Raw genomic sequence first — 14,700 nt, 5'->3', positions numbered from 1 at the left:
AATTCCCTTAGCAATCATGCATTGATTTAAATAAGAGACTGGAATATGAAGAGGAGAGCGGCTGAATAGAAAGACGAGGAATACCAAGTTACAATGATAATACATTTGTAGCCTTACAGAGCATTTGTTTTTTAGAAGGGGTCAGCGACGCCCATTTGAAAGCTGCAAATAGTCAGACTTAGGGCTCTTACTGACGAGCGGTTGTAGCTGCGCTCCCCTGCGTCCCGTTTTTCTGCGTTCAGCCGCAGGGGAGCGCAGGAATAGACGCATTACGTTTTTTCCAATGGGGCTGTACTCACACAGGCGCGTGTAGGCGCCAAACGCAGGAAAAATGCAGCATGTTGCGTCTCAACCTGCGCGCCTGTGTGAGTACAGCACCATTGGAAAAAACTTAATGCATCTATTCCTGCGCTCCCCTGCCGCTGAACGCAGAAAAACGGGACGCAGGGGAGCGCAGCTACAACCGCTCGTCAGTAAGAGCCCTTATTGGTCTTCAGAGCAAGTCTATATCATATGAGCTCCTGCCTATTTGTTTGTGCCTGAAAATAAAGCAACAATAATGGATACGGTCACTGGCCAGCCCTGCTCTACGGCTCTCTATCCTTGCCAGTTAGTTTATTCACCTTTTTCAGGGATTAATAATGAATTGGTTGGTATCATGTATATGGATCCCCAATTAGTTATATGAACTTCCTGCAATAGAAAATCGTTTTTACAATTAGACTGCTGTGCTACAGATCCAGGAACAATCAAATTGGACATCAACCTAAGCCATCAATCCACTGCTTTGTTCCATGCTGGGTAGGGGCGGCCCATCAGTTTGGAAACCGAATTAGTACAGGTACAGAGACCAATTATCCAGAAAGCTCTAAACTGCAGAGAGGCCGTCTCTCATAGACTTGATTTTATCCAAATAATCAAAATTTTTAAAAATGATTTCCTTTTTCTGTGTAATAATAAAACAGTAACTTGTACTTGATCCCAACTAAGATATAATTAATCCTTATTGGAGGCAAAACCAGCCTATTAGGTTTATTTAGGGGCAGATTTACTAAGAGTCGAATATCGAGGGTTAATTAACCCTCGATATTCGACTAGGAACTAAAATCGTTCGACTTGAATATCGAAGTCGAACGATTTAGCGCTAATCCTACGATCGAACGATCGAAGGATTATTCGTTCGATCGAATGATTAAATCCTTCGAATCGAACGATTCGAAGGATTTTAATCCAACGATCGAAGGAATATCCTTCGATCAAAAAAACACTGGCAAGCCTATGGGGACCTTCCCCATAGGCTAGCATTGACTTCGGTAGCTTTTAGCTGCCGAAGTAGGGGGTCGAAGTTTTTCTTAAAGAGACAGTACTTCGATTATCGAATGGTCGAATAGTCGAACGATTTTTAGTTTGAATCGTTCGATTCGAAGTAGTAGTCGAAGGTCGAAGTAGCCCATTCGATGGTCGAAGTAGCCAAAAAAACACTTCGAAATTCGAAGTTTTTTTAATTCGAATCCTTCACTCGAGCTTTGTAAATGTGCCCCTTAATGTCTAAAGGATTTTCTAGTAGACTTAGGGGTAGATTTATCAAGGGTCGAAGGTGAATTCGAGGGAATTTTCGAAGTAAAAAAATTCGAAGTAATTTTTTGGATACTTCGACCTTCGAATCAGATACTACGACTTCGAATTTACTTCGACTTCGATTCGAAGTAAAAATCGTTCGAATATTCGACCATTCAATAATTGAAGTACTGTCTCTTTAAAAAAACTTCGACTTCAATACTTCGCCAAATTGAATCTGCTGAATTGCTATGTTAGCCTATGGGGACCTTCTACAAACTTTTTCTAAGTCTTTACACATCGAATAAAAATCGTTCGATCGTATGCTAAAATCATTCGATTCGAACTATTTTTATTGGAACGTAGGATTGCCAAATTCGGTGAAAAAACGTTGAATTCGATATTCGAACTCAAAGTTTTTCAATTCGATGTTCCAATTTCGAAGTTTTTTGTACTTCGAAATTCGACCCTTGATAAATCTGCCCCTTAAGGGATGCAAATTTTAGAAAGATCTGTTATCCGGAAACCCCCAGGTCACGAGCATTCTGGATAACAAGTCCCATACCTGTATATTAAAGGACACCTGTTGGCTAAATATATTATGCCCAACCAAAGGTGGGGATACAGTTGGGGGTAACAGTACTAGGCCACCTGCACCGCAAATGCTCTTTTAATGTCACGCGGATACAGAGCAAGTTGCGGCAGTCGCTCGTTATGCGCATGCATGTGCTCCAACATGGCCGCTCATACTGGGAGCTCCCTCTCGGTGCGGGTGGCCTAGCGCTGGCCCTTTAAACAGAACAGTTTTCTAACTTGTGGTAAAGAAAATTACTATATATTAATATATCCTGCTCCCTAAAATGAATCTGCTACTTAACTTAAAGGCACTGTGGTTTAAAGATTGCACCTTAATGTGCAGTACCACCTTTTGCCTGCAGGAGTCAGAATATTCCTTTTTATAGAGGAGCACCACAGTCTATAAATCTGCTTCTGATTGGACACTGCACATTTGCCAATCTGAATGTTATTATAATATAGCTGTTAACCAAATAATGGGCAGCAAAGTGCTTCATCATTGTTACCTTGCAGTGGTTGGGGGTCCCTTGTTTGATTCCAGCCACGAAAAAAAATATTTAAATTTTAATTAAACCCAACAGAATCATTTTGCCTCCAATAAGGATCAATCATATCTTGGTTTGGATCAAGTACAGGTATTGGATCCGTTATCCTGAAACCTGTTATCCAGAAAGCTCCGATTTACGGCAAGGCTGCCTCCCATTGACTCCATTTTATGAAAAGAATCCAAATTTTAAAAAATGATTTCCTTTTCCTCTGTAATAATAAAACAGTAGCTTGTACTTGATCCCAACTAAGATATAATTAATCTTTATTGGAAGCAAAAACGGCCTATTGGGTTTCTTTAATGTTTCTTTAATGTTTACATGATTTTCTAGTAGACTTGAAAATCAAAATTACGGAAAGATCCCATATCCAGAAAACCCCAGGTCCCGAGCATTCTGAATAACAGGTCCCATACCTGTACAAAGTACTGTTTTATTATTACAGAGAAAAAGGAAATCATTTGAAAAAAAATTTAAGTAGTGTCTATGGAAGGCTGGCTTGCTGCAATTTGGAACTTTCTGGATAACGGATCCCATACCTTTTCATCGGTTTCATCCTACACTCCAAACACATACAGACAGGCTCCTGAAAAAACTGACCCTGTTGTGTGTCACTTTTCTAGGGATTTTCGATTGTAAGCTCCTCTGTGGAAGGGACACATGGGATTTGTGTATAATCAGATCTGTGTAAATAAAGGATATTTATAGGATATTTAGCTCGGCACAGAATGTTCTTCAGAGAGGAAAAAAAAGGGCTGCTACTTCCCCTTTAGTGTTATGTAAAAACGGGAAGTTACGAGATGCCGGGATCCCTTTGATGTCCTTTACGTTCAGAATAAATAGACAAAACTGCCCTAGGAAATAATTGGCCCTATGAGGGCCAGTAGCTCTGCATGTGGATTTATGAGATTATATAGGGCATTTACTTTGAAGTCGTATAAAATGCACCAATGTCTCTCTCTTTTTTTTGCCATGCTTGGATAAAAGAACTAATTTAAGGTAGTTTTTTTTTTTTGGAATTCTTAATAAATGCTTGTGTGTAAAACAATGTGGAGAATCCCTCTAAAGTCTGTTCCAAAGCTGGAGTGAAATGAATGGTGTATGGTCTGAGCCCCAATATGATGTTTAGTCTGTGGCCAGTGGGTAATATTTAATCCATCTGCTTAACACTTGCATGAATGATAAAAATAGCATCGTTCTGTTATGCTAGTGCCGAGTCAACGAAATCCTTGGGGATCAGGTCTGTTGTGTTTTATATACAATGTGTATGTTCCATTCCTAGGGGTGCCGGGCGCTTAGAGGAACAGTAACACCAAAACAAGTGACTTAAAGTAATGAAAATATCATGTACTTTTGCCCTGCACTGGTAAAACTGATCTGCTTGCTTCAGAAACACTACTGTAGTTTATATAAACAAGCTGCTGTGTAGCCATTGGAGCAGCCATTCAAGCACAGGATACACAGTAGATAACAGATAAGTACTACTATAGTTTATATAAACAAGCTGCTGTGTAGCCATGGGGGCAGCCATTCAAGCACAGGATACACAGTAGATAACAGATAAGTACTACTATAGTTTATATAAACAAGCTGCTGTGTACGTTTGAACCAATACAGCAGCCATGGGGGCAGCTATTCAAGCACAGGATACACAGTAAATAACAGATAAGTATTACTATAGTTTATATGAACAAGCTGCTGTGTAGCCATGGGGGCAGCCATTCAAGCACAGGATACGCAGTAGATAACAGATAAGTACTACTATAGTTTATATAAACAAACTGCTGTGTAGCCATGGGAACATTATGTTCTACAGAGCTTATCTGTTATCTGCTATGTAACCTGTGCCTTTTCTCCTTTGAATGGAGCTACACAGCAGCTTATTTATATAAACTATAGTAGTGATTCTGAAGCAAACACAGCAGTTTTACCAGTGCAGGGCAACAATACATTATATTTTTATTACATTAAAACACTTTCATTTTTTGACATTAAACACATCCTTTAAACACCGAAAATTAAAACTACAAGGAGTCAGACATTAGGTTTTACTAAGATTTCCTTCTGTGTATTTGTTCAAACGTAAATGTAATTCTATTAAACTACAGGTATGGATCCGTTATCTGGAATACATGCAGAGATATTATCATTAGCCGGCAGAAATCTTCTAAACTGTCCCATCGACTAAACGACCGATCGCCATGAAATATTGGCTATAGCATTAAAAATTTCAAATCCGTTTTGTAGACATGGTTTTATAGATGTAAATCTGTTAATTTGGATGACTGTGTCACTTTTAGGGAGGGCCAGGTGGAGCTTCTTAGCAAAGAGATAGAAGAAGCCAATCGAGTTACTAGGAGTAACAAATACATTTCCTGTCTGTCCTATAACCACATGACAATGGTACAAATCCTGTCGACAACAGAAATACAATTGACTTCAAAATACACATTTTTCAAGAAAATTTTGGGCCGCTTCTAAAACTTGCCTGAAATACCCACAAGATGGCACTGTCATCCCAGCAAAATTCACAAGGTGAACTTCTTCCACATTCAGGGGGTTATTTATCAAAGTCCGAATTTATCTCAATATTTTCTGAAAAAATCAAATCCGCAGGGGTTTTTCCTTGGCTTATTTATTAATGCACTTTCCTGAAAACTGTTTGCGGGAAAAAAACTGAAAAATAAGATTTTTACTATTTTTGTGGTATTTCCTCCGGGAATTTTCACCCGAAAACTTCGGATTATTGCACGAAGAGTAGCACAGATCAAAAAGAAATCTTTTTGACTTCTCCCATTGACTTATATACAATATAAAACCTCGGTAGGTCTGATATGGCAGATATTCGGAATCAGACTTTTTCCATCCTCGGGGTATAATAAATTCCGAATAATTTGATTTTTTTTTTCACTTAAAATTCGGATTTTATACTAAAAGATTTTTTTGGGTTTTTGCCATTGGGAGTTTAGTAAATAACCCTCTCAATATAAAATTGGTTAGTGATTTCACATGACTGGGGCAGCTGGGAAACTGACAATATGTCTAGCTCCATGTCAGATATCAAAATTGAACATAAAAAAATTAATGATTTCTGTGCAGTATTCTGCTGGAGCAGCACTATTAACTGATGCGTTTTGAAAAAAACATGTTTTCCCATGACAGTATCCCTTTAAGTAACGAGACTTTGATGTTGGATCCGGGGGACCCGAGCAGGGCCGCCATCAGAAATCACGGGGCCCCATACAACAAAATTTTCTGGGCCCCCTGGTTCCCTCACACCCCAGCCCGACCCCCAAGCCCCACGCCCGGATCCCGCCCACACCACAGTAAAAAGGCTACACAGACATCAGCACTAAAAACGGTAAACGCACACAAGTTATAAAAATCCATTGGTGGTCAGGGCCCCCCTACAAGTTAAAAGAAAATCATTGGTGGTCAGGGCCCCCCTATAAATTAAAAAAAAAAAAACATTGGCGCCAGGGCCCCCCATAAAAAAATCTTTAAAAAAACATTGGCGATCAGGCTCCCCTACAAGTTAAAAAAAAATAAATTGGTGGTCAGGGCCCACCTAAAAAAATTTGGCGGCCAGGGTTTTCCATAAAAGTTCTTTAAAAACATTGGTGGCCATTGTCCCCCATAAAGTTAAAAAAAGACTAGCGGTGGCCAGGGTTTAAAAAAAATAAAATAAAAAAAGACCATTGGTGTTCAGTGGAACTTACCTTTAAAAGTCTTCTATATTCTCCTCTTTTTCGGGTCTAATTGGAGGCTTTCGGCTCGGGAGTTATTTAAATTCGATTTGAGCTTTTTAAAAAATGTTGATTTTCAAGATTTATCGTACACTGGCCCTTTAAGAACTCGGATTCGACCGTTCGCCACCTAAAGAAATTGCTGTTTAAGTCAATGGGAGACGTCTAGGGATCAATTTGGAGTTGTTTGTAGCCTTCCTGACATTCAGTTTTTTTAAATTCCAATCAAATTCATTTAAAGCTTTCGGGTCGATTCTATCCATCCGAGTTTTAAAAATTCGATTTATTAATACATTTCGATTGGTCGAATTTTGAGTTCATGGAAGTTTAGGGGAGTTTTAAAAAACTCACAAGAATTCGAAATTTGACCCTTGATAAACTGTGCCTCTAAATGTATTTTATAATCAAACATGTCACGCTTTTTCTTTGCTGGAATTTTCATCCACACTTCTCTTAGTGCTTCTATGAGGAAAAGCTACCAAATCTATTTGAAGCGTTCTTGTTTTTTGACGATTTACCATCCTCCTGTGAAAAACTGGCGTATTCTTCAACAGTTTTTCAGATACTTGATTGGGACTTTCTACGACATTTAAAAGACATTTTTTCGTTCCCAACACTGTTGTGAATTCCCCCCTTAGAGTTAGGGAGAGCATCTTTGACTTGGTCAGAGAAGAAGATGGAGTCACCTTGATATATGAGGGTGTGTCTCCCTCAGCAGGTCCTAGTAGGGGCAATCTGGGCATCTGCCGATAGAATAAAATTAGCCAGGATCAAGTTAAGATAGAAGCACTGAGGTTATTTAGCATGGACAGCTGGCGACCCACCAAAGAACTGAGCTTGTTCATATAATTGTGCTTTTTTTCTTGGGGCAATGCTATGTCCTATTGTGATGGATGCAATTCAAAGCAACCCCACAATTATGCTAGAATTATTTTATGAGATCTTGTTATCATTGACGTAAATCCTTGGTCACTTGAGCTCCAGAATAGAATTATATGAGAAATCTGAGAACTTTAGGAATGCTAGCTTGTTTTGCACCAAATGAACGCTTGTTTTGTCAGTCTACAACATAGGAACAACAATTTATGAAATGTAGAAGAGCAAACCAACAGGGAACCCTTAAGGCTAAGACAAGGGACCAAAAGACCCACTTAAAATAACTCCAGCAATATTACAATCAGTATCGGACTGTGATGCCAGGGGCCCACCAGAAAACCTCAGACTGTGGTCCCACCAGAAAACCTAAGACAATGGGACCACTTTTCAAACTATTATTTCTCCTCACTTAACCTCTTTATTCTCCTAGTCTTTTATATCTACTTACTATACTCTATTCTTCCATTATTAAGCCAAAGAAACAGGGAATGACCATGAAATAGGCTAAATGGTTAGAAGCAAGAGGTCCACTGACACCTGGGCCCACCGGGAGTTTTCCTGGTATCCCGGTGGGCCAGTCCGACACTGCAATCAAGTAAATATTTGGACTTGAGAATTCTTTGCTTGAAGATGTAAACCAAGAAAGTAGTTGAAGTGTAGGGTATTATTGATGACCATGGATGACTGATTGACGTGACAACGTAAGAATTCTCTAACCCAGTCTTAACTTTTGTCTTTCTGCCATAGAATAGCAGAAACCCCTATCTCTCACTCTTGGGTGAAAACAGAGGTCATGGATTTAACTGTAAATTTAGACAGCACCTGGTCATATTTGACCAAACATCATTTGTGTTTAGATACAGTGTCAGGACAACCAGCTGAGGGAATGAAGAAAAGGTCAGGCGCATGGGAACAAAGAAGAAAAAGTCTGTCAACAAAGGGACACCCAAAGAAATTGCACTGCGTGGGGTTTAGTCAACATTGACTTCCACACATTATTAATTCCATTGCTGTCATTGACCCTTATTCTTGAGTTATGGTTATGCTTGGAGAAGGGCTCAATGGTATGTTCTGATGAACCATTTCCCGTTAGCTGGGCTAACACTTTGTTTGTGTATATGATGGAAATTGTTCTGTTGTTTTCTTTTTTTTTTTTGCAATGGCCATGCCACAGCCTCTTCATTAATCCTTCTACCTTCAGCAAAGAAAGGTCTCTTATTTCACCATTAAATATAAAACTGTTCTCTCTGCTTCATACGCACAATTCCTTGGTTAGAACAACTGAACCATTAGCTGCTCTTTTCTCTTCTACCGTTGCTGTTCTTATACAGGTATGGGACCTGTTATCCAGAATGCTCGGGACCGGGGGTTGTCCGGATAACGGATCATAATTTGGATCTTTATACCTTAAGTCTACTACAAAATCATTTAAACAATAAATAAACCCAATAGGCTGGTTTTGCTTCCAATTGATTTGATCTTAGTTGGGATCAAGTACAAACTACTGTTTTATTATTGTATTGTTTGTAGGGTAGGCACTCAGGGAACAATACTTCAGGCAGTTGCAGTTAAAAAAGTGTTTATTGAAGTACAAGCATGGATTGCAGCCTTATGCATTTCGTGTTCTCACAACACTTAATCATAGAGCCTATGATAATGTGTTGTGAAAACACAAAACGCGTAAGGCTGTAATCCATGCTTGTACTTCAATAAACACTTTTTTAACTGCCTGGAGGATTGCTCCCTGAGTCCAAACTTTCTCGCTGCGAGTGTGGAGCTCCCCATTCGTCCAGGCTACTCACGTGACCTCCAGTCCCACATCCTGGCATTGGATTCCTTCAACTCTCTCACTACAAACGGACTTGATTCACGGACACATTCTGGATACGTTTAAAATTCTTCACATCCTTTATTTATTCATATTTAAAAGGTTGTCAGCATTGGCACAGTGCATATAACACACCACTGACGCGTTTCGTGCCCTTACTAGCAGGCACTTCCTCAAAAATTTGAATTTCGAAATTTCTCGTGAACTGTCTCTTTAAAAATTCAGCTTCTACCATTCGCCATCTAAAACCTGCCAAATTGCTGTTTTAGCCTATGGGGGACCTCCTAGAACCGATTTGGAGTCAGTTTTTTTGGGGGAAAAACTTAGAATCGTATGATTCGAATGCGATATTACTTCGATTCGTGCAATTCTAATTAGATCGAAAACTGACCTATTCGGCCAAAAAAAAGCCTTCAATTTAATTTCGGTTGGTCTTTTTTAATCCGAATTTCCCCTTTTTTAAATTCGAAATTCGACCCTTGTTAAATCTGCCCCTTAATGTTACAGGGCAACCCTTTTGAAATAGAAAATAACAAAAGTGGTATAAAGGTGATATATATATATAACTAATATAGTCATAGCAAGCTTTCAGAACATTTTAGTTCCTTTTTCCAGCTGATTACAAGGAACTAAATGTTCTGAAAGCTTGCTATGATTATCTTAGTTATATATATATCACCTTTATACCACTTTTGTTATTTTTCTATTTCAAAAGGGTTGCCCTGTAACATTTTTACTGGCTAACACGGTACAGCAACTTTACCTGCTAGTAGACTTAAGGTAAGAAGATCCAAATTACAGAAACATCCATTATCCGGAAAACCCCAGGTCCCAAGCATTCTGGATAACAGGTCCAATACGTGTACAGGAAAGTTGCTTAGAATTATGTTTTCTTTTATTAGGCAAACTTTTAATTTGGGGTTCCCTTTAAAAAAAAAAAAACAACAACACCATCTTGCCTTTACTGCGACACCTTACCGGTCCTTCATACACGCCTTTTGTACCTGTTCTTATACACAAGTTAATTTACTAATGTTTCCTTTTTTATACCGCTGTGTAATATTTAGAGAGATCCGATATACAGCACTTGGTTTATGGGCTCATAACTGTCGCCAGCCTATAATTTGCCCTGGAAGGTTTCCTTTTGCTCAGTCCTCAAGCGAACGCACGGCCACATTACTCCCTGCAGGCACCAACGCTGAAACCAGATCATCCCCACTGAAGGTCATCGACTTGGAGAATTTCTTATTCACGAGATAGCAATGACTTGAGAGAGGAGAGAAGGATTTAGTTCCCCTCCTAGAAAACAACTCACACAGCAAAAGATAGATAGGATCAGGAGTTATTTCACTGGCCGGCATATCTTTCTCTTACATGGCCGTCTGGCAACCAAGCCCTTCCATTGGTTTCCCCCGTCAGACGCGACTGTCTCTGATTTCATGCCCATGGTCTTATGGAGAGTGTGACTGGGGATGAGAGAATGAAAATGGAATGTGTATCAAGGACACTCTATTAACACTATACAGACATTCACTTAAGTCATATCCTACCATGTAATCCTTAAACGCCTGCATACTCTATAATAATCTTATTTACATCTCATATTTGTGCTGGGGCCCGAAGGCGAGACAGGCGTAAAAAGAAATGAATTAAATATCTTTAAAAACTAGATGAAGTGATCTTCTGCTGCGTGGATATTTACAGACTTGAGTGTGGGTATGGATACGGGTAAGTAGTAAATAAAATCTAGTTTGATGCAGATAATATATGTATATATGTTCTTTTCTTATATATAGGGGATAATGTACCCCCTACTGTAAATAATAAGGATATTAGAAGTCACTGAGGGGTTGTTCTGTGACCATATAAAGACACAAGGCTGCAGGCTGAGTTATACAGGGAACTCTGAGTATCACTCATGTATTATAAGGGATAATGTACCCCCTACTGTAAATGATAAGGATATTAGAAGTCACTGAGGGGTTGTTCTGTGACCATATAAAGGCACAAGGCTGCAGGCTGAGTTATACAGGGAACTCTGAGTATGACTCATGTATTATAAGGGATAATGAACCCCCTACTTTAAACGATAAGGATATTAGAAGTCACTGAGGGGTTGTTCTGTGACCATATAAAGACACAAGGCTGCAGGCTGAGTTATACAGGGAACTATGAGTATCACTCATGTATTATAAGGGATAATGTACCCCCTACTGTAAATGATAAGGATATTAGAAGTCACTGAGGGGGTCTGTGACCATATAAAGGCACAAGACTGCAGGCTGAGTTATACAGGGAACTCTGAGTATCACTCATGTATTATAAGTTATAATGTACCCCCTACTGTAAATGTTAAGGATATTAGAAGTCACTGAGGGGTTGTTCTGTGACCATATAAAGACACAAGGTTGCAGGATGAGTTATTCAGGGAACTCTGAGTATCACTCATGTATTATAAGGGATAATGTACCCCCTACTGTAAATGATAAGGATATTAGAAGTCACTGAGGGGTTGTTCTGTGACCATATAAAGACACAAGACTGCAGGCTGAGTTATACAGGGAACTCTGAGTATCACTCATGTATTATAAGGGATAATGTACCCCCTACTGTAAATGATAAGGATATTAGAAGTCACCGAGGGGTTGTTCTGTGACCATATAAAGGCACAAGGCTGCAGGCAGAGTTATACAGGGAACTCTGAGTATCACTCATGTATTATAAGGGACAATGTACCCCCTACTGTAAATGATAAGGATATTAGAAGTCACTGAGGGGTTGTTCTGTGACCATATAAAGGCACAAGGCTGCAGGCTGAGTTATACAGGGAACTCTGAGTATCACTCATGTATTATAAGGGATAATGTACCCCCTACAGTAAATGATAAGGATGTTAGAAGTCACTGAGGGGTAACCTCTTTCTAGCAGTATAAAATGTTTTAATTCTCACGTGATTTATCATATTTTATAGATGATTTTCATTCAGTGTCTCCGGGTCTCTTGAAACAGATGGAAGTCGTTTCTTTTCTTTCCGGTGTGTAACAGATATTTCCTGGATGTTTCCTTGTTTGTATTTTCCTATTTCCTTCTAGATTATTTTCAAAACATCTGCTGTTGTCTTTACTGACATTCTTTGAATAGTGAAGTGTCGCTGCTTTGTCATCGGAATATTTTTTTTGTGGCGCAGATCATATAGTAGGAATGCAGCCTTTACCCAACATACACGTGAGCTGGAAATGATAAATGGCTACATCTATTAATGAATATATTTTATTTTGCGCGGGGTCGGACTGGGCCTGCAGGACACCAGGAAAAAACACGTGGGCCCTGGCCTTCATGGACCCTGCTGACCCAGGCCCCTGTCCCATGGTACTACAGATGCACCCCACTAGCACCCCACTAGCACTCCACTCGCACCTCACGCGCCTGATCACAAGATAATGTAAAAGTTATGCAGGGCTCTCCATATTGCAAGAGGAGCCCTTGAGGTTGGACAGTGGGTCGGGTACCCGCGGGTTACCAGCAAAAAACTGCGGTACCCTGCGGGTTGCGGGTAGAAGTTTCAGGTGCGGGTATAGACGTGGGTCGGCAGTTCTATGGGTCGCGGGTCGGGCCGCGGGTTTTCTCAATAGCAATTCTTTTTCCTTTTTACTGATCACGTCTTCTGTCAATTCTGGTTTACAATGGCAGCACTTCCTGATTCTTGATGGTCAGCGGGTCCGAGTTGCGGATAAGGTACTGGCGGGTCGGGTAGAGGGTCCAAGCGGGTAAGAATGTGGGTCCGGGTTGCGGATTGAAGGTTGTGGGTACGGGTCCAGTACGGGTTCCAAAAAATGGACCCGCATAAGACTCTACCCTGTGGGCCCCCGGAAACCCCAGTCCAACACTGCATTTCTGCCCCACAACAATAATGGCACTTTGCAATTCAGTGGAAAGAAGTGAATTTCTATAAAGGAGAATTAAATCCTAACAACAAATACAGCTTTATTTTATTACTGAATGTACTGCATAAGCCTGAAGGTTTAGCATCTCTATAACAGTAATGATCCACCTTAGGGCAGAGACACACGCTTTGATTCGGGGACATTATTCACCCGGTGACAAATCTCCTCTTCTTTGGGGCGACTAATCTCCCCGAACTGCCTTCCCCTGGCTTCCCGCCAGCTAGAGTGTAAATCGCTGGCAGAATGGCGCTCGGAGCGCTTCATTTTCTGAAGTCATCCGAAATTTCCTTGTGAGACAACTTGAAAAAATTCAAAAATGAAGCACTCCGAGTGCCGTCCCGCCGGCGATTTACAGTCTAGCTGGTGGGAAGCCAGGGGAAGGCAGTTCAGGGAGATTAGTCGCCCCCGAAGAAGAGGAGAATTGTCGATGGGCGACTAATCTCCCTGAATCTGAGCGTGTGTCTCTGCACTTAGAAAGGTTTAAAAGTCCAATCAGTCAAGGACTCCCCTAGGCTGTAGTTGATATGATTGTTTGCCTGGAGCCTCTATGTGATCTGATTGTTGGTTCAGGGGGCCAACATATTGTTTTGCCACAAAGGAGTAAGCTCATGATCACCAGGAAATGCAGATAGGGGACCTGTTATCCAGAATGCTCAGGACCTGGGGTTTTCCAGATCTTTCCGTAAATAAACCTTTAGTCTTTTAAAAAAATAATGTAATCCTTAAAGGAAAACTATAACTCCCTCCAAAAAATGTAGGTCTCTATAAAAAGATATTGCATAAAACAGCTCATATGTAAAACCCTGCTTCATGTAAATAAACCATTTTCATAATAATATACTTTTTTAGTAGTATGTGCCATTGGGTAATCATAAATAGAAAATTGCCATTTTAAAAATTAAGGGCCGCCCCCTGGGATCGTATGATTTACAGTGCACACAAACATACTATACTTTTTAGGTCACATGAGCCAATTAACAGACAGAGTTGTGTCTTTTGCTTCCACACTTCTTCCTGTTACATTTAGAGCTGCAGTATTTCTGGTCAGGTGATCTCTGAGGCAGCACACAGACCATCATGAAATGGTGGTTCAAGGCAGGAGATGTAAAAGGGCAATATTTACTTAAATATATATTCCAGTTTGGTAAGATTATTTAATATGCCACTTAATATGATATGAACTATCTGTTGCTTAAGTATTCATTTTGGGGTATTCATAGTTTTCCTTTAAATAAATCTAATAGACTGATTTGCTTCCAATAAGGATTAATTATAGTTGGGATCAAGTACAAGCGACTGTTTTATTATTGCAGAAAAAAAGAAAATCATTTTTGAAGATTTGGATTATTTGTATAAAATGTCTATGAGGGATGGCCTTTCCGTAATTTGAAGCTTTCTGGATAAGGGGTTTCCAGATAATGGATCCCATACCTGTACATTCTTTCGTGCAAGCATAAACAATGACAATAACGTATTTGGGACATATTGTATAATAGCATAGTATAATAGCCCACCCCAATAAAAAATGATATCTTTAAAAGCATAGGGCGTATTTATTTGTACAAGGTGCACTTTAACACCCCATGGCCAATTATGTCTGTTTCTGGCCAATCACAGCTCTAATTTGT

This window comes from Xenopus laevis, chromosome 1S (assembly GCF_017654675.1).
Source record: "Xenopus laevis strain J_2021 chromosome 1S, Xenopus_laevis_v10.1, whole genome shotgun sequence".
Lineage (NCBI taxonomy): Eukaryota > Metazoa > Chordata > Amphibia > Anura > Pipidae > Xenopus > Xenopus laevis.
This window is presented reverse-complemented; position numbering follows the sequence as displayed.